Here is a 20,410-nt window from a genome sequence, read left to right as displayed (position 1 = left end):
CTGCCCTGGAAAGCCGAAGCGGAGCGGCGGGAGATTTTCACGCTGTAGTTGTACATTTAGCGTAGCGGAGCGGACCTTTCGTAGTTGTAGCGCCCTCTGGCCCTATACAGAAGAAAATAAAAACACCCATTGATCACTTTTATACAGTAAAACGTATATATATATATATATATATATATATATATATATATATATATATATATATATATATATATATATATATATATATATATATATATATATATATATATATATATATATATATAATTTGTCCATAAAGTATCTAGACATGCGCTTGTAATGCGTTACCGGCCCATTTTAACCAATAGAATATAAATCGCCGCCTTGTGGAACGCCACGTGATAGCCTGCGGGCTTGCTTTCTGCATCCAATCCAATCCTTTCTGACGCGAACGCTAGCCAAAGCGCTGCGCAGCACGCTCCACTCAGGCAGCTTCTAAGCGGACCGTATTCCTCGCTCCGCTAGTTCGCTCACACGGCGGACGGCGCATTCGCGCTTCCGCGGGGCGTAAACACGCTCAACTAAAACACCCCATCATCTCGGCCACACAGCACTAACCTCAACATCTACCCGCGAAGATGCATATGATGTGAAGTGTGCACTTACGCGTTTCTCAGAAACAGTAAGCGGTGGAGCTATCGTCATCAACTTCATTATATCATCCTCCTTCCTCTTCACATCATATCTCTGTTATTCGCTCAAACTCATTCTGCAGCGTGAAGTAGCACTTCACGCTGTGAATTGCTATATATATAGCGACTTGCTAGAAACCTTTGGAGGCGCGAAAGGACCGCTTTACAGCGAAGCTGTTAAGGGCTAACTTCCACTCTATCGTGTGCGCGTGTAGAAAAATATCCCGAATGTAATTCAATGCCACGCCGACCCGCGGCGGAGGTAACGCATGCGTTAAGTACTACCTATACGTTGGCCGACCCGCGCCGGAAGTGAAGTAGGCGTTAAACACCCCCCATAGGTGAGCCGATCCCAAAGATAGTGCAATGCCGGGCCGACCCGCGGCGGAGGTGAAGCAGGCGTTAAGCACTCCCCAGACGTGGGCTTATCCCGAAGATAGTCAAATGCTGGGCCGACCCGCGGCGGAGGTGCAGTTCGCCATTAAGGGGCCCTACACGGCTTCGCTGGTCATCCTTCTTCACAGAATTGAAGGGCACTGTTTTTTTTTTTGAAGTGTTTACATGATATCCCAATTCTAGATACACCAAACGCGTGCGAAGTCAGCTAAGAAGATCTTGTCTTCAGAACTGAAGTGGGAACTACGGCGCGGAGCTTCGGTCCGTGTGTTACTGCGCAGACTAGTCCGGAAGCGTTTGACAGCGCTTTTGGTTTCTTGAAGCAGATACTGAATCGGCATAGCTTCCACGTGCGACGGTTTCGCATTTCAAAAGTTAACAATCAGTGGTGTGTTTTGTGTTATTTTGCTGTGGTAAATAAGGTGCTTGTTCTATGTTCCCCAACTTAAATTAACGCATATGAAAATGTGAAACTTTTTCTCACAATCACTCTCACTTGTGCGCGCTTTGGCTTTGCCTCTAGAAGTTTACCGGGGTAAAAGACGGTGCTTTGGGGCTAAAAAGACGGTGTTTTTCTGCCTTTTACCAGTGTACACAAGAAAACGCGAAAAGAACATTGCAATCCGAGAATGCAACATACAAAGGTTAAGTGTTTAAAAAGAGTGATTTATATTTGTCACAAGATTCAATTTTGTTTATCATTCATGGTACGGGCGCAGCATTCTTGCGGTTGCGAACGAAGCCCTATGAACGACACAAAGCTGTACATATGCGCGTGCGGAAGCCTAGCACTTTTCGAAAAGGGCGCCTTTGTGCCTGCGGTTCAGGCACAAAAGCATGGCCAGCGAGCTTGGTATCTAGTCTTGGCTCACAGTATCGGTGATTATGGGGACCCGGAGCGAACTACGAAGGAAGTGCTTCTCGAGCGGATGGTTGGGAGTCCAGGCGATCACGTGCACACCCCGGTTGCGCCAGGCGTGCACGTAGTTGACGCTCAGTACGTTCGCGCTAATCAGGACGGCGGACACGCCGGTCACGTGAGTCAGCAGGCCGACGTGCAGGGCCTTCTCGAGGAGCCAGTCGGCGGCCGTGGCAATCAGGTGAACGGCGCGTGACTCGAAGCGAGGCAGCGTGTTGTTCGCGTCCTCGTAGGCCAGAATGCCGGGCCTCCAGGTCAGCGCCGTCACGATGTCCGGATTCTTGCGCCTCAGTGCGTACACGAAGTTAGGGTAGGAGGAGGTGACCAGCGCCCGGCCGTACAGCGCGGGTCTCTCGCGGAACAGCTGGTCGAGCACTTCGACGGCGCGGCAGTCGTGCTCCTTGACCTCTATGATGAGCCGCATGCCGAGGCGGAGGCACTCCTCGACGCCTTCCTCGAGCGTGGGTACGCGCTCGCCCTTGAAGCGCTGCGCGAACGGGTGTTTGGACGCGGCGTCCAGTCGGCGGAGCTCGTCGAATCGGACGTCCGCCACCGGGCCCCTGCCGTCGGTGGTCCGCTCGAGGGTCTGGTCGTGGAAGATGACGGCCACGTTGTCCCACGTGAAGGACAACTCGAACTTGATTCCGGAGGCGTGGTTCTTCTTGGCCTCGCGGAACGCGGCCAAGGTGTTTTCGGGCGCGTCGAGGCCGCCGCCCCGGTGTCCGAAGATGGGCGGCAGCTGTGAACCGTCGTCGTGTTTTACTCCGAGGATCACCTCCGTTGCCAGGTCATCGTCCACCCGTGGTATGGAAAGCCACTGAACCACACAGTAAGAGAGAGTGACGGCGATTGTGACCAGCCACAAAGAAACCATGGGGTACTGTCGCAGGACAAAGACACCATAGGAGGAGGTCTAAATGCGAAAGCGACGCTCGTCGACGGCTGCTGGACGCCGGCTGCGCGATTAAAAGGCGTAGATCGTAGATGTTGATGACGATGCCTTATTCAATGGCACAAACCCACTGTGGGGGATAGGACATGAACCGGGTGGTAAAATGATCAAGAAAAAAATGATAAATTAATAATCTAGGATGAGAAAGAAATCGAAATTAAATTATATTAAATAGTGTACAGTAAGTTAGTCAGCCTTGCAGAGATAGAAATATTAACATGAACTTAATATTAAAAATACGTAAAATAAAAGGTAGACGTAAAATACTAGTAAGTTAAATCTTCAATAATTACATTAATAATATTATAACTGTGAATCTGTGTTATTGCTATTTCAATTTTGTAAATTGATAATTTATTGAAGGAAAAATCAATAAATCATGGAAAACGGAAACTATTAACAAGGCAATCTTCTTGTGTCAGAGAGGAAACTATAAATAGCTCTGCAAACGTTCCTATGGCTGTATCCTAATACCGTTGCTCCAGGTGAAAGTATACCGGTACTGCATAAAGGCAGACTTAGATTTCGAAGTGTAATTTCCAAATATCGTTTTCGTATAGCAGAATACCGCTGACACCACAGTAAAAAAATGATCGATGCAATCCGGCTCATTGCAGAGTTAGCATGAACGGGATACCGTCGGGCCGCATCTGTGCCAGTAAGGAAAGGAACTGGTGGAATACGGCAGCGCAGCCCTGTAAATGATATTTCGAATTGTCGGTTAGGACACCATTGTGGGTTTCAAGAATTATTTAGATGCATGATGTCTGCAAATTTTTCTAACAAGAGGCTTTTTATGTCTTCGGTCAAACAAACCTGCCTATATTTAGTCCCATGGGTATGCGCAGTTCCCGGCAGCACGGATGTCATCGGACCATATAAAGAAGCTTGTGCTACAGACTCGGTTATTTTACTAAGAATGTGTCGGTGGCCTGGTACCCGTACTAAATTGACTAAACTTAAGTAGGGCGGAGCTGATGTTTCCCCATCTACTTTCTTGGGTATTTATGTTACTATTAGAATTAACCTTTTGAATGTTGGCCAGAGCGACCACTCACAAATCTTGGCGGCGTATTAAGAACATCCTTGCTGCCGCAGGCGTCACAAGTACGTTATCTTTCTGGGTAACGGCAACTGGTCAAAAAACCCGCACATGCTAACTGAAGGCATCAATGTGACCATATATATATATATATATATATATTTTATTTATTATTTGCGGAACAATTGGTCCCCCTCGGTTAACCCCCCCTTCTTCTCGTTCTTACATAACGGGGGTCTCGAATCCGGCAACATTGATACCTTCAGGTAGCATGTGCGGGTTTATTGACCAGTTGCCTTCACCCAGAAAGATCACGTCCTCGTGACGCCTGCAGCAAAAAGTATGTTCCACATCCGCCGCCAAGGTTTGTGAGTGGTGGCGCTTGCTAACACTCCCAAGGTTAGTTCTGACAGTAACACATAAATACCCAAGAAAGTGGATGGGGAAGCGGCGCCGCGGTAGCTCAATTGGTTAGAGCATCGCACGCGTAATGCGAAGACGTGGGATCGTTCCCCACCTGCGGCAAGTTGTTTATTCATCCACTTTCATTGCCATTAATTTATAATTTCTTTAATTCAATTAGTAAGTACAAGTAATTTCCCCTATGTTGTCCTTGGTGTCTTTTTGATGGCTTCTCATGATACGATTATTACAAATCGGGCCCCTCGGTTAACCCCCTTTTTTCTTGTGATAACAACTCTTGTAGCATAAAGGGGTAAGTTTCGTCAAGCAAGAACTATTGCTCGAAGGTCGGTCTGTGAAAATTTATGCATAATCTGGCAGGTGAAGTGAACAATACCGCTCGAGGGATAGTGAGTGGATTCCCACGCCTGCCGTCTCTTCACACGAGGAAGCATCACGCGCTATTACATTTATTGGGAAATGGGCCAAATAGTCTTGCAAAAAGTCATAAAAATATGTTGGGGAGCAGCAATTTTCCTTTATTGGGAAAAGTGTCTACAAATTCGTTTTTGAACGACAAGGTGGACCTATCAATTGGAACCATTTCCTCAATACGAACATTTAAAAGTGCTCGTTGTGCCTGCACAAATACAACCTGTGGGACATGCAACCGGGGCCACGGGTCCTCAAAAAATGAGTTTGGTGCTTTAATAGCTGCATATTGTGTACTTCGTAGAGGAGATTCATAAGTTCTTAAGCAGGTTTGAACCGTAAGCATGCGAAATGTCTTGCGAAGAGAAGGCAGGCGCGCTTCCTGATATAACACATTATCGTCAACGAATTCAGGAATACCTAAACATAGCCGAAGAGCAGCTGTCTCTAAAAGAACAAGTGGCCTTATTTTATATTTTGCGCCATTGCTGGAAAACAAAGCACAACCAAATTCTAGAATTGGTCGTACATAATGCGGTAGATCATAATTAGTGTTTCACTTCCCGTACCAGAAAGCCGGTCACTGATTCTACGTTGTAAACCTACGACTCGTGCCCGTTTAGTTGAAATATATTTCCTACGTTAGGACACCAATTAAGGTTTCCTTCATATGTGACACCCAGGTACTTAAGCAACTCTACCTGAGGAATCGTTCTCCTAACATATACTAATGATAACTGTATCTGCGAGGAAAGCGGCAAAACAAAGACAGCACTTTTGTTTACATTAAGTGACAGATGAAGATTGCGAAGCCGCGTCTCTAGAGTGCAGAGGTATGCTTGCAAAGACAGGCTAAGGGAATTGATGTCTCTTGCTGCCGCGAAAAATGCGATGTTGTCTGCATAGACACACAGATGCACATCCTGGCGCAGCGGAACTGAACTCCTCAACAGTTTAAATAGTTCAGGAGATAGACCAGCTCCTTGGGGCACCCCTCTTGTCCTTGTTCTGCTTCCTTAGTGAAATGGCACGACGTACTGCTTGGAAATCGGGTCGCCTCACTATGACCTCTTCTACTACTTCACCTTTGCAAAGTAGGCGCGTACACACTGTGGGAGGGATATATATATATATATATATATATATATATATATATATATATATATATATATATATATATATATATATATATATATATATATATATATATATATATATACAGTAAAAGCTCGTTAATTCGAACCGCAAGGGGAAGCTGCTTCAGTTCGAATTAACGAAAGTTCGAACTAACGAAAGTGAAGGAGAGCAACAGTACACTGCGATTTGGAAGCAGTAGGGCATGTCAGAAATTTGGCGTGTCAGAAAGGGATGGCGTGTGCCGCGGGCACACGCCATCTTCAAGTCGAAGCTCTGGGTCCGACTGTGCCACACCACCGATGTCCACCGAAACGAACGTTAGCCGAGGCTTAACACCATCACAATGAATCGCGACGGCCGATACCTCCTAAGCTGAAAACAGAGGTGCACAACCGATGAAGACTGCCGAGACAAAGACGCTGAACACGTGAAGGTGGCAAAGGCCCCAATTCGTTGGTTCTTGATTGCAAGCGCAGCTGCGACGTACTTGATTCGCTGTGTTTTGGCGCTTACCGTGCCATCTCCGCACATTAGCAGCTGTACAAGATTTGCAAAGCCTCCGAGATTCGCAACGGGCAAGAAGTCTCGGAGGTTACGTAGAACGGAGAGGCGGCAGCCGCCGCTGCCTTCTGGCTGACCCCGCGTCGGTTAGATTTTTTTCCGATTTCGCCTTATCTCGCCGTTCTCTCCGTTTCGGAGGCTATACAGCCTTGTGTGTAGGCAGTAGGCGTGTTTCTCTGGCCGTGTGCCAGGCGAGCGTAGTTCGAATTATCCGTGAAGGAACCTTCTCACGTTCGAATTAACGGACTTTTTTATACATAGACTTCTGTGGAGCTTGGCCGGACCAAATCGTACAGTTCGAATTATCCATAAATTCGAATTATTGAAGTTCGAATTAACGAGCTTTCACTGTATATATATATATATATATATATATATATACACATAGAGAGAGAGAGAGAGAGAGAACTTCTATCGATGACAGCAGTCACAGGGGTGGACGCAGCCTCCCTCCGCCTAGCAGACGGCCGAGTTGCCGTTGGTGTTAGCTGCTGGCTTGGTTAGCTGGACGGCCCAAACCTGATCTCGCTGGTCTGAGCTGAGCAGCAGGGTCTCCCACTGCCGCCGAGCGAAACACCATGGCACACACCGCGAAGGGCTCGCCCAGGCAAGCATGGCACCACCGCCTGCGCAATATACCTACGCAATATACTATGCAATAGCATACCTGATTAAATCAAGCAGATGAGGTGACTATTTATCACCGCCCCGTTTAAAAGGGGATACCAATAAATCATCATCATATGGCGCCGTCCATAAAGAACTGTCTACACGCAAAAAAAAAACAACCTTTATTTCTGGAGACGAAACTGATTAATTTGCTAATTTAGTTTACGAAAGTCAATTTCGTCCAACAGCCGAAGATAGATAGATAGATAGATAGATAGATAGATAGATAGATAGGTAGATAGATAGATAGATAGATAGATAGATAGATAGATAGATAGATATAGACAGACAGACAGATTAGATAGATAGATAGATAGATAGATAGATAGATAGATAGATAGATAGATAGATAGATAGACAGAGAGAGAGAGAGAGAGAGAGAGAGAGAGAGAGAGAGAGAGAGAGAGATGATTGCGATAGCAAATTATTAGACAGCAATACGAAATTCGGTTAGTCGTTTTATTAGCTGCACAAACTGCTGTATACATTCGCTTACCATCTAAATTAACGCACCTCACTCGATGACCGCGGGCGCTCGTTCTCGGAACGCTAGCGTTATGAAGAGCGGCAGCAATGGGGAGCGAATTCCCCCTTCGAGCTGCCTCTCGGTTCAACGCGAACTAGGCGCGCGAGGACACAACGCACACGAAGCCCTCAGCTATATCCGGTCGGCTAGCCATCGAACCCAGCGCAGATTGCCTCCAAGATAGGATGCACGCGGTCGCACCCAAGTGGCGCAGCTTGAATAGAAGAGATGCGCACTAACCTGCCCTTACATGACCCTGCCCTAACCATCATAGTGCGCGCACATCTTCTCGATGCTCACCTTGCGCCTCAGAACACGGTGAGCACCCTCCCTGCATCCCTCCTTTGCGAGGGCAACAAGACACCACCGCATTAAGCTAACATACTTCCCCGCTCATCCTCACATGCTTTCGCTTGCACCTACAGCCTCCGGTGCGTGGCCGCGATGTTATGGCATTTGGATTATATGTGTAACATCACGGCGTCGCCGACGACGGCGAAAACTCGCCTGGAGTGTCCATATAATTGCTGTCGAAATAAAATGACTCAATGCGTGCACGAGATGCGATGTCAAATACACGAAGACACTGTAATTTTAACTAAAGAAAATAATGAATGAGTGAATAGTCCTGTTATTGACAGGATGGCTCATTAGCATAAGTGGATAAGGCTATGTCAGCAGTTAAAATAAATAAATAAATACACAATTAAAAAAAGAGATTGGGGTCACAACAAAATTGCGGCTGGGAGAAGGAGGTGGACCGGCCATGCGGTATGGAATCATACATATTATTCCCGTCTTTTTTATGATCTAGTAGCTGATGTCCCGGGTCACACACGGAGCTCAAGGTGGCCAACCTCACGAGGTTCCCACCTGATGAGGTTGACCAATTTCAATTTGATCTCAACCTCACAAATTGAGGTGAGTGTGCCGGCTGGTAGAAATAATGTGAGTGAGGTCAACAGTGTTGTCCTCAGTCTCATTCGTCAGTCTGAGGTTGAGTGAAGTCGAGTTTTGAGGTCAGTCTTTTTCGCAGCAGCTTACGTGCACTTCTGCTTTTCCTGAACAAATCTACACGTGGTAATAATTAGATTTTTTTTCTGAATGTTAATGTTTGCATCTTTATAAGTAAGTCTACAGGTAGATATCAAGCTATAGAAATTTGAGTGGCGCCCTCTCACGTTTGACGTTACCTAGGGGACTCCGCTGCCACATCGCGCTTGCTTGATCGCTATATGAATTGACGAGATTGGTTGACCTCCATTTGCCGAGTTTTCAAAACATCGGACCATGCAGGGGCGTCCGTGTTTGCAGGCGTTTGTTGCGTTGCAACACCACGTACCCAAGCACATGGGGGTCGGATCCCCTAGCGTATAGCCGAGCGTGGCGTAACCGTGCTCGGGGAAAAGGGGATCAGAGGGGTTGAGCCGACGCCGGATGCTCGGACCTTAAAGGCCCCCCGGCGGAGGCAATACACCTCTTCGGCCTCCGCTATCACACAGACGGCACCTCCGGAGGAGGAGGAAGTAAACTTTATTGCCCTAGAAAGAGTAATTCAGCGGTCGGGCCGGATGTCTTCATCTTCTATTGGTTGATGCCGATCTCCGGCCTGCATGGTTGGCGCCCCTATTCCAGGGCACCACTGAGCGTGGCTGCTCGTCGGGCATGATCCACCAGCCTCCGTTGGAGGCTAGGGTCGCCGCTGGAGAGCACGCTCTCCCACTGCTCTGCACTCGGATTTTCTATTTTGTGGAATGCCGTATTCGTATTGCACTCCCATGTGATGTGATAAGGTGTGGGTATTGCGCCACACCACGGGTATGTGTCCCTGTACTGACCTGGGAACATTTTGTATAGTTTATGTAAATTTGGGAAAGTTCCTGTCTGCAGCTTTCGCCAGTAAACTGCCTGTTCTTGAGTGAGTGTATTGTGAGGCTGGGGATATCTGACCCTCCGGACTGACTCACCCGGCGGAAATCAGTAGTAGTTGTTGTTGCTGTCCTGAGTGGCCGTGGCACATACCCACAGTGGGGGATTGGCCAGGAATCGGGTGGTTCAATTAGGTGCATAAAATAATCATGATAACAAGGGAGTTAAGAATTTGAGCATTGAAGTTTAAAAGTAAATGTTTTGTGTTTGGAGAAAAAGGAAATAATCAGATGAAAACCGGGTGTATAATAATAATAATAATAATAATAATAATAATAATAATAATAATAGACCAGAAATAAAAGCAAGGTATGGTTGGGAGGGAGAACGATCAATCTAACATGGAAATCGATTGGTTTCAATGAGGTAATTTTGAATTGCCAAGCAAACATTTCTGTGGCTGAACCCAATAATGGAGGCTCCAAAAGATAGGATCACAGGCACTGATAAAGTTAGACCAATAGAGCGAAGCGGGATTTCGAGGAGTCGTTTACTTATAATAGAAAAAACGTCTGCAAGACAACAAGAAATGGTCTATTGTCTCCGCTTCGCCACAGAATGAGCATAATGGTGAGGGGACCAGACCAGACCTGTGGAGGTAGAAGTTCAATGGAGGTATACGGCAGCGCAGCATCGTAATGGACACTTCAACTTTCCGTGTTCGGCAAAAATCCCTGTTCCAAGGGTGTAGGAGATGTCCGTAATCCTTCGAGTTAGTAATTGCGGTGCCTGATACTGTCTGTATAATGATACTCCAGCGAAATCTAGCAGCAGTAACATAAGCAGTCAAAGGGCAGCAAGGGTGAATCGGGCCACTTATCGATGCCTTGGCTAGAGAGTCTGCAATTTCATTAATGATTAGTCCTTTATGGCCAGGCACCCAAATAAAACGCACGCTTCTCAAGTAACCAGGTACCAATGAATGAAATGTCCTCATCATGCGAGAATCACTAGAAGCAGTAAGGGATGAGCGCAATGATAACGAATCAGTGACTATCACGGCTGACGTAATTGGTGGTCCTAATTTGCGTAATGCCAGCACCACAGCCATGAATTCGGCTAAAAAGATCGGTATGAAATCTGGCAGCCGAAGAGAAAATGTACAATCGAGAATCGGTGAAAATATTCATACACCTGACTTTTCTTCACATTGTGAAGCATCTGTAGCAATTACAACGTTTGTTTGAAGGTTTTTCAGGTGATCGTGTAATTGTAAGTAGTTGCCTTTTCCTACACTTCTCTCCAATCTTCGTCTTCCTTCACTTTCAGTCTTTTCTGTCGTCTCTTTATTTCCATTTACTTCCAATTTGCTGGGCAGCAAGGGTTAACCTTGCGTGGCGAGCCGACCTTTGTTATACCGTATTTGGTTATAGTAGTGCCGTACGGCTGGCGCGTGCAGGACCTGTCTTTTCAAGGTGCCGCAGCGTGCCCTCGTTGCGCTCCATGGTGGGTGGCTGGCGTCGCTACCGAAATTTAACATGTGTATCTATGGCAACTTCTTTCCCACTTCCTAATGATCTTCAAAAACGAGAGCACGCTGAAGAAGTCTTCTTAAGGCATAAGCCTTAGATCTTTCTGTTTCAAGGTCGCGTTGTGAGGTACAGAAAATTGAGGCTCTCGTGCCACTGCTCGCACGTTGGCCGTCGTCTTCTTCCGCATCGCTTCTTCCACATCACTGCCGCATCGATGCCGCTAATCATGCCAGAAAAGACACAGGTAATTAATACATAGTTAAATAAGGCACTCGAACGCACGACCTTTGGTAGAAGTTGAACCCTCGACCTTTGGTGTCAATTAGGGTGAAGTTGGTGAAGGCACAGTTAATCAGGGTAGCTATAACTAATGCAGTCTAACCTACGACCTTTAGTGGGTGAAAAGTAAAAATAAGAAGCAACACATACAAATGAGAATGTCAACTATTTTAATGGATGTCTCTTGAGAGCGCAAGCTTTTGCCTTCACCCTCTTTGGCGTGTGCTAAAGTGACGGTCAATTTTTGACCTTTAGGCCCCTCGGCGGAGGCAATACACCTCTTTGGCCTCCGCTTCACGTAGACGGCATTCCCGAACTGGCCCATGCGGGGGAAATACGTAGTTGCCCTTTCCTGTCCTCTTCTCCAATCTCCGTCATTCCCTCTTATTTCAATCTTTCCTGTCTTGCATTCAATTCCATTTACTCCTACTTTACCAGACATCAAGGGTTAACCTTATGTGGCATTACCAATCTGGGTTAATCATATTTGGTTATGGTGGTGATGTACAGTTGGCACTTGCAGCACCTATACTTTACAGATTCTGCACCGTCCCCTTGTGGGGCTCCACCGCGAGTGGCTGGCACCACTGCGGGAACGCATTCTATATACATGGCTAGTTCCTTTCTTGTACTTCCTGATCGCCTCCAGAAACGGGGTCGCACCGAAGAAGTATTTCAGTTTTTTGGCCACAAGAGAGAAATCTTCCCGCACATTCACGTGATTCATAGTTAGAAGTCAGACTAGAGCGCAAGAGTCATATCACCCTTTCTCGTTGCGATATGTTTGGCACAGACCATAGGAATAGGCTACAACGCTACAAAGTTGGCAAAAAGAGATCGCCTCTCGGATCTCCGCGACAACAAACACGAAAAGTTCCATACCCTTTGGCGAGATACCAGTAATAGTGACCCCGCGGCGCATGATGAACACCATTAACGGTGTCGTCTCAGATGTGATGGACCTAACTGAGGCTGAACTTCTGGAGAGCTGGAGATGAAAATGCGATCATTGTAAAACAAATTAAGATGAGGCGCGATGCTAAGGATAATCAAACGACGCACATTATTCTCCTATTCGGTTCAAGTGTGCTGCCCCGCACCATAGAGATAAGGTACATGAAGATCAGGCTCATGCCTTACATTCCCAATCCTCTCCGTTGCTTGAAATCCCAAAGATTCGACCACAGTTCACAAAACTGCCGAGGCTGCTAACTTGTGCTAACTGTATTACCCACGCTTAACCATCTGAATCCTACGAAAACACTCCAGCAAGCCGTCTACTCGCGGTCTTGCCAGTCGTGGAAGAAAGAGAGGGAAATAGTTGCACTCAACGTGAAATAAAACATTTCATTTGGGGAGGCGCGAAGGTGGGTGTCGTACCTGCCGAAAAAGGAGCTTCGCCGAAGTGGCGCGCCTGGGGCCAGCGCCACAACTGCTCGCGGCGGCTGTCTGGCCCACGCGTGGTGAGCTGGCGGCGACGCCATCCGCCCCCTCGGCGGGTGCCGCCAGTACTGCTCCGCCATACACGAAGGGCCCGTCAGCTTCCGAGCTGGTGAACTCCAAGGTGACGTCTCTCGAGGCGAGGCTTTCGAGGCAAACTCATCGCTCGCAAGAGCGCGTGTCCAGCACTTCGTAAGAGGCGATGGGCGCAACACCGAGCGTGTCGGCGCAGCCAGTGCCTAAGGAGCGGTGCGATTACATTGACCGCTCCAAAAAAACACAAACCCCACATCATGGCGCCCGGAAAGGGCTCCGTGAGCTAATTTTGCGTTCTTGAAGACACAACATAAAACAGATTAAAATGTACGCATAAATTCAACAGTGGAATGTGGGAGGACTTCTCCATAACCTCCACGATATCACAGAGCTCCCCAATTAACATAATCCAAAGACGTTGTGTATTCAGGAAACAAACCAAAAAAAACCTAGGCAAACAAGAGAGAGAGAGAGAGAAAGGAAGAAGGAAAGGCAGGGAGGTTAACCAGACTGAGTCCAGTTTGCTACCCTACACGTGGGGAGGGGAATGGGGAGTGAAAGAGGAAGAGAGAGATTTTAAGTGTGGGATGTCTATAGTCGGGCACTCAAGTCTGTTGCCCTCAGGTAGCGAAAAAGCGCTCGAACGGCTTTCTGGGCCAATGAACTGTGAGGCCAGGCTCCCAAGATCTTCTCTTCCTTAAATGGCCTGTCATCCAATCTATTTAAGGCACACTGGAGAGTCTCACGTTGATTATCGAAGCGAGAACAGTGGCACAGAAGATGACTGATGGTCTGTTCACACTTGCACTTAGCGCACATTGGTGAATCCGCCATTCCAATACGGTAGCTGTAGGAGTTAGTGAATGCTACTCCTACTCACAGCCGACACAGCAGTGTTGCGTGACGTCGTGGAAGGTTCGCTGGTAATGTAAGTGTCAGTGATGGGTCGAGGCTGTGTAAACGACACTTAGAGTTCTGTGGTGTATGCCAGCAACCTAACGTGGTTGTACGAGCGAGACTGCGAAGCTCTCTTGCAGCGTCGACTCTGGATAAAGGTATAATATTGGATTCGTCGGACGATCCTACCGCTGTCAAGCAGATGTAGGACTCGTCGGACTACCTCGCCGCTGCCACCATTTGAAGGAGTCAAAGGTCGTAGAGATGAATTCGGTGAACAGGATTTATTTACAGATTAACATATTTTAAGACAAGACATACATCGGCAGTCTAGCGCGACTCCCATATCGAGCCCGCAAGATTAACATTCAGCAAACAGCATTCGAGCTGACAGCTCACTACTACATTTTGAGCATAACAACGAGCACTCAGCTCCCAACGACGAGCACGCTCTAGCAGCCGGCAAACGCTGCTTATAAGCCTCCGCTTGACGTCATCGTTCGGCGTGGACGGAGCACGAGTGGTCGGGAATGTTCGTCCAATCATTGTAAACTTGCCAGCGCCCCGGCGTTTGGCCCACACACACTAATGCACACACAAGTTCGAGCTCACACACAAAGGCTCCGGAGTCGACGTCAGAGGGCTTTGTAGAACTCTCGGTACAGCATAGCTCGCGGTGTCGTCGACCGAGGGCCTCGTAGAACTGTGCGCTCCGTCCCGGGTGGCGCGGCGGCGTACCACATTCCAGAGCTGACCGCGCGCCACGTGGCTGTCGGTCATCCACAGTTCTCGGAAGGCGCCTCGTCTGGGGGGCTTGGAACACGTGCAGCGGGCTGAAAGCTGGCACGTTGCCACCCCGTACGGCCATTCCTAACAGCTCCTCCATGGCCCGGAAAATCTCGCCTGGCCAGTGCTGGCAACCGCTGGGCAGGAAGAGAATGGCTGGCGAGCAAGATGACGGCTTTGCTCTCTGCAACCCCTGCGTACTTGGAATGCCTTCAACCATCTTACAACAACTGGCACAGAAGAGTCGACCCGGCAACACAATACCGCTCAGCGTTCAAACGCCCGGAATTAGCTGCTAACCCACCAGGCCTCCTATCACAATTTCCATGCAAGTTACTCAACTGGAAATCCCAAATTTTGCCCCAAAATTTCGTGCCACCAAAGCGAGCGTTCACGTTCCTCCTGAGTTCGACCAAACCCGACCGTCGCGCTGCAGAAGAGTAAAGGTTTACGCAGAATTAAACAGAAGGCTTTCAAACACCAATACCCAAACATAACTTAAGCAGCTTAACTTCGCGAACAGCCTATTCTTACCCTATCGCAGTGGCGTACTTATTTCATGTAGTGCTGCCACTGAACCGTCTGGCCAACTCTACAGGTACGTCATCACAAACGCCCTGAATTTGAGGTCCCTATTCCGAACACGTGCTTGCATCATACAAAGTTTTCATCACGCTGACTCACATTTGTTCCTTTAATCCACACAGGACACGTTCCTTAAACAAACAACCACTCTTGCGTAACTTACGCAACACAGAGGAACCTCTTAACAAATGTGTCTTACTAACTAGCTCTCTCGCACGCGTACTAGAGAAGTCAGAATGCGGCTGCCCTCGACACACACGAGCAACCCAGTCATCAACGTTCTGCTTCCTTCCGTCCGCACAGGACACGCGTTAATGGACCTAATCGCTCTTCTCAGTGCAAATCACGCACTTACTGAAAATCTATGCGCTTAACCTTAGAAAATTTAAAAACACTTAAAAAGAAAGAAGGTTAAATAACACACGCGCGTTACGATAGGCCTCTCAACGATAACCTTGACGTTCAGGTTACTCACGTACACAAAAAAAGAAAGCCTATATGCTTATTAATGAACACCTCGCGAGACTGCAGGTTTACATAAAAGGCATCTTTCAAATCTCGAGCTTCTCAAACAAATCATAAACAGAGCTCATACCTTACCTATTGAAAGAAATCCTAGTCTCAAATCGCGAAAATTTGCAAATGTTCAAAAATAAAACAAAACACGTTTCACTTCTACGGAAGCTCTCCTGGCTTCCCGTTCCGGATTGCTTACGACTGACTCATACTTTCAGCCGGACTCGAGGTGGTCGCGGTTTAAAAGCTACTCTGGCTACGGAGGAACAACAAAAGGGCTGACTCATTATCAGCTCCCCCAAGACGTTACGGTCTCCTGCCAATTTGCGTCCCCGCGACCCGCTTTCAACATGACCTCGACTGACCGCGTCGCTACTCCCCACCTGGTCTCGTCTTGCCACCTTGCGCTTCTTTGTACTGCTCGCTGAGCTTCGAAGAGAACGACGGAACGACGAGGAATTTGACTGCCCCGTGCCCTTTGTCCGCGTCCGTGCAGAACAAGCTTCTCGGTCCACCTTTGACCGGTGGCTCGAACTTGTTCGATGCGTCAACATCGTCCGTGACGACCGCACCTGTCTTTTATCCGCGCCCTGCCCTTCTGGGTCTCTCGCCGTCTTTGGCGGCGCTACATTAGTCACCGCATTCCGATCTTTTCGGCACTTCTTTTTGCGGCGCTTTCTCCTCGAACTCTCTTTCATGCCGTCATCTCGCGCCTCGTGCTGGCCGTTACACATCTCGTCGGCCCGGATCGGTCTCTTACCCGCACAGTCTGGTTGATTTTCATTTAAATCAACATTCTCTCTGCCTCGACTGGCAGACAGCTCAACCGACTCTGGCACAATGCAGCAGGCTTTACTCGAGTTAGACAACTCGCACTCTTGCGAACTGCCCTCTACTACATTGCCCAGCTCACGCTGTGCATCGGCACACAGTCCGTCGGTATCGATCGCTGTCTCACGCGCACAGCCCGAATGATTAATAACTGAACCATCCCTATCTAGGCTATCTAGACTGGCGGAGAGCCGCACCGATCCCTGGACAATGCAGTTGTTCTCTCGTGAGCTACGGAGCTCGCCATCCCGAGAACTACTCTCAACTGCACCGTCCAGCTGGCACATTACTTCTGCACGCAGATCTGACTCGACATGGGTGCTCGCGTCTGTCCAGTCAACAGTACCCTGTACCTCGCTAACGACCTTGATACCATGAGATGCGACGCACACACGCGGTAACTGTGCCAATTTGTTCGCAGCTGGCCTAGCTGTCTCTACAGTCCTCTGTTGGCACAGCACCTCGTCGCTCTCACTCTGGCCTTTAACGGCCTCTGCTGCCACTAAGGCATCGGTAGCTGCTAGCACTTCGAGTTCACTTATGAATGTGCTGCTATTCTCACAGGTACTACTACTCTCAGCTTTCGACTGAAATCTGCTGTCTACATCCTGCCACTTTCGCTGCGTCCAGCCTACAGATTTTTCAAACCGCTGTTGACTTTGTTCGATTAACTGCTCGAAACCTTCAATCTTTTTGTTCAATGCCTCAATGTACTGCCTTCTTACTTCTGTTAGGCCTTCTTCCTGTGAAATGCTTTTCAGTTCCTGCCTAGCTTTTTCCTGTTCTTGCTTAAATTCTTCCCGCTCTTGCCTAATTGCTTCCTGTTCCCGTTTTTTGTTTAGAATTCGGTTACCCATTTGTTCTATGAATTTTGAATCATTGTTGCTTTCTAGAATTTCCTTACGAATTTCTGTTTCCGTCAAGTCCTCCTCTACGTTTACCTCGATCTCCTCACACAACCACAACAGGTCAGCTCTCGTTAAACACATTAGGACCATGGTCGCTACTTTAAGCTTTGGCTCTGCTGTCACACAATACTTGCTGCGATACCCACGCAAATCAAAATACAAGTAAAAGATCCCAGCGAATCAAATCCAAAAACACAGTGAAAATGAAGCCTGGTAAATCTTACAGCCAAAACCAAACGCTTACCCACTCAAGCAGCACCATATCACCAGTCCTTCCCCGCCGTATCCAGTCAGTTGCAAGAGGTGGTCAATCTCAAGTCGCCTCCAACTTGATCAGGATGCCGGTCTTGCACCATGTGCCAACGTCCGTCAGCTGCCGTTGCTGGCTCCCGAGTCGTAGGCCGATCTACGAGCCATAGGCCGATCTCACCGCTGCCAACCAGATATTGGATTCGTCGGACGACCCTACCGCTGTCAAGCAGATGTAGGACTCGTCGCACTACCTCGCCGCTGCCACCATTTGAAGGAGTCAAAGGTCGTAGAGATGAATTCGGTGAACAGGATTTATTTACAGATTAACATATTTTAAGACAAGACATACATCGGCAGTCTAGCGCGACTCCCATATCGAGCCCGCAAGATTAACATTCAGCAAACAGCATTCGAGCTGACAGCTCACTACTACATTTTGAGCATAACAACGAGCACTCAGCTCCCAACGACGAGCACGCTCTAGCAGCCGGCAAACGCTGCTTATAAGCCTCCGCTTGACGTCATCGTTCGGCGTGGACGGAGCACGAGTGGTCGGGAATGTTCGTCCAATCATTGTAAACTTGCCAGCGCCCCGGCGTTTGGCCCACACACACTAATGCACACACAAGTTCGAGCTCACACACAAAGGCTCCGGAGTCGACGTCAGAGGGCTTTGTAGAACTCTCGGTACAGCATAGCTCGCGGTGTCGTCGACCGAGGGCCTCGTAGAACTGTGCGCTCCGTCCCGGGTGGCGCGGCGGCGTACCACATTCCAGAGCTGACCGCGCGCCACGTGGCTGTCGGTCATCCACAGTTCTCGGAAGGCGCCTCGTCTGGGGGGCTTGGAACACGTGCAGCGGGCTGAAAGCTGGCACGTTGCCACCCCGTACGGCCATTCCTAACAATAAGGAGTGTCGGTGAGCCAGCCTGGGCACGTCGGGCAGCGTCATCGGCGAGGTGATTACCAACGATGCCACAGTGTCCAGGCAGCCACTGAAATATGATATCATGTCCTCTTTCAGATGCGCAATGGCAGGTTTCGTTGATTTGTGACACCAGCTGTTCATAATTGCCGCGTCGTAAACTTCGCAAGCTCTGGAGGGCTGCTTTCGAGTCACAAAATATTGCCCATTTGTTGGGTGGTTCTTTTTCAATGTATTCGACAGCAGCGCGAAGAGCGGCCAGTTCAGAACCTGTAGATGTCGTTACGTGTGAAGTCTTGAACTTGATGACGACCGATTGAGATGGTAGAACAACGGCGCCCGTAGAATTTTCCGAGACGGAACCATCCGTGTAAACATGAATTCGGTTAGCGTATGAACAATGCAGAAGTTCCAATGTGATCTGCTTGAGAGCCGCGGTGGTCAGGCTAGCTTTCTTCACTATTCCTGGAATAGCAAGGTACACAGGAGGCTTCTTCAAGCACCACATAGGGATGGCGTTCTTGTTGCGGGTCAGTGCCTCAAAGACAAAGAGTGCCGGTTAGCCTCTATTGATCTGGAGAACGCTGCCTTGGGTCTTTTCTCAGGCAAGTGAGCGAGATGGTGGTCAGGGACTCTGGATATATGGCGAACATGCGCCCGGAGTGCGTCGATATCTATATAGGTCCTGATTGGGCTGTCTCTCGCGGTGGCAATTGTTGCCACGGTTGAAGCATTTCGAGGTAGCCCCAGACATGTTCGAAGGGCTTGGCCTTGAATGCTCTGTAGGACATGGATGTTAGTTTTGTTAGCATTGGACAGCACCGGTGTGCTGCATCGCAAGTATCCTAGGAATAGCGTCCTGTATAGTTGAAGCATAGATGCCACGGATGTGCCCCATGTTTTTCTGGCAAGAAAGCTTAGTATATGGGAGATAGAAGTAAGCCTCTTCTTCAAGTATGAGATGTGGGGGCTCCATGAAAGGTCTCTGTCTATAATAACGCCTAGGAATCGGTGAGTTTTTGCGTAGGAAATCGGTTGGTGGTCAATAGAAATGGGGTACCAGGTCATGGGCTTGTGGGTAAAGGCGACTACGGCGCACTTCTCGGTCGAAATGCTGAGGCCTTGCGCACTCAGGTACGATGATGTTAGGGTCACTGCTTTTTGGAGCCGTGCACGCACCTGGAGACGTGTAACTGCCGAGGCCCATATGCATATGTCGTCAGCATATATTGAAAGGTTTACTGTATGTGGTAGAACGTCGGCAAGGCCAAGGATTGCAAGGTTGAACAAAGTGGGGCTAAGAACCCCACCCTGAGGGACGCCACGGTAAGTGTAATGGTCAGCAGTTCGGCCATCTGCACTGTGCACAAAGAAGGATCTTTTGAATAGATAGCTCCGAATCCACCGAAACATGCGTCCACCAGTTCCGTTATTTTCCAGGGCATCAAGGATGGCTTCATGCGTTACATTATCATAGGCGCTTTTCACGTCGAGGAATAGTGCAACCGATATACGCTTGTGGTGTTTTTCTTGTTGTACAGACGTGACTAGGTTGATGACGTTGTCAATAGAGGAACGGCCTCTTCTAAAACCAGCCATGGCATCGGGGTATACGTTGTGGCGCTCAAGATACCATTCTAGGCGGGTGAGAATCATTCTTTCCATAACCTTCCCAACACAGCTGGACAGCGCAATGGGTCGGTAGGACGCTAGGCCAAGTGGCGACTTTCCAGGCTTCAGGAGTGGTATCAAGCGGCTGGACTTCCACCGCTCAGGAACGACGCCATCATTCCATGACTGGTTATAACATTCCAGAAGTCTGCTTCGGCCATCTTCACTTAGGTGGCATAAAGCAACGTAGGTGATG

General features: G+C 48.4%; 1 non-coding gene and 1 pseudogene across 1 annotated transcript; one reads left to right on the top strand and one right to left on the bottom strand.

Moving 5' to 3' along the window:
* Positions 1–1,694: 1,694 nt before the first annotated feature.
* LOC139059404 (glycerophosphodiester phosphodiesterase 1 pseudogene) lies at positions 1,695–2,954 on the bottom strand (annotated as a pseudogene).
* Positions 2,955–4,414: 1,460 nt separating this feature from the next.
* On the top strand, positions 4,415–4,487 carry TRNAT-CGU (transfer RNA threonine (anticodon CGU)). The gene has a single exon. It is a non-coding gene; the product is annotated as a tRNA-Thr (tRNA).
* The last annotated feature ends 15,923 nt before the right edge of the window (positions 4,488–20,410 follow it).

The sequence above is a fragment of the Dermacentor albipictus genome, chromosome 1 (genome assembly GCF_038994185.2).
Source record: "Dermacentor albipictus isolate Rhodes 1998 colony chromosome 1, USDA_Dalb.pri_finalv2, whole genome shotgun sequence".
Lineage (NCBI taxonomy): Eukaryota > Metazoa > Arthropoda > Arachnida > Ixodida > Ixodidae > Dermacentor > Dermacentor albipictus.
This window is presented reverse-complemented; position numbering and strand designations above follow the sequence as displayed.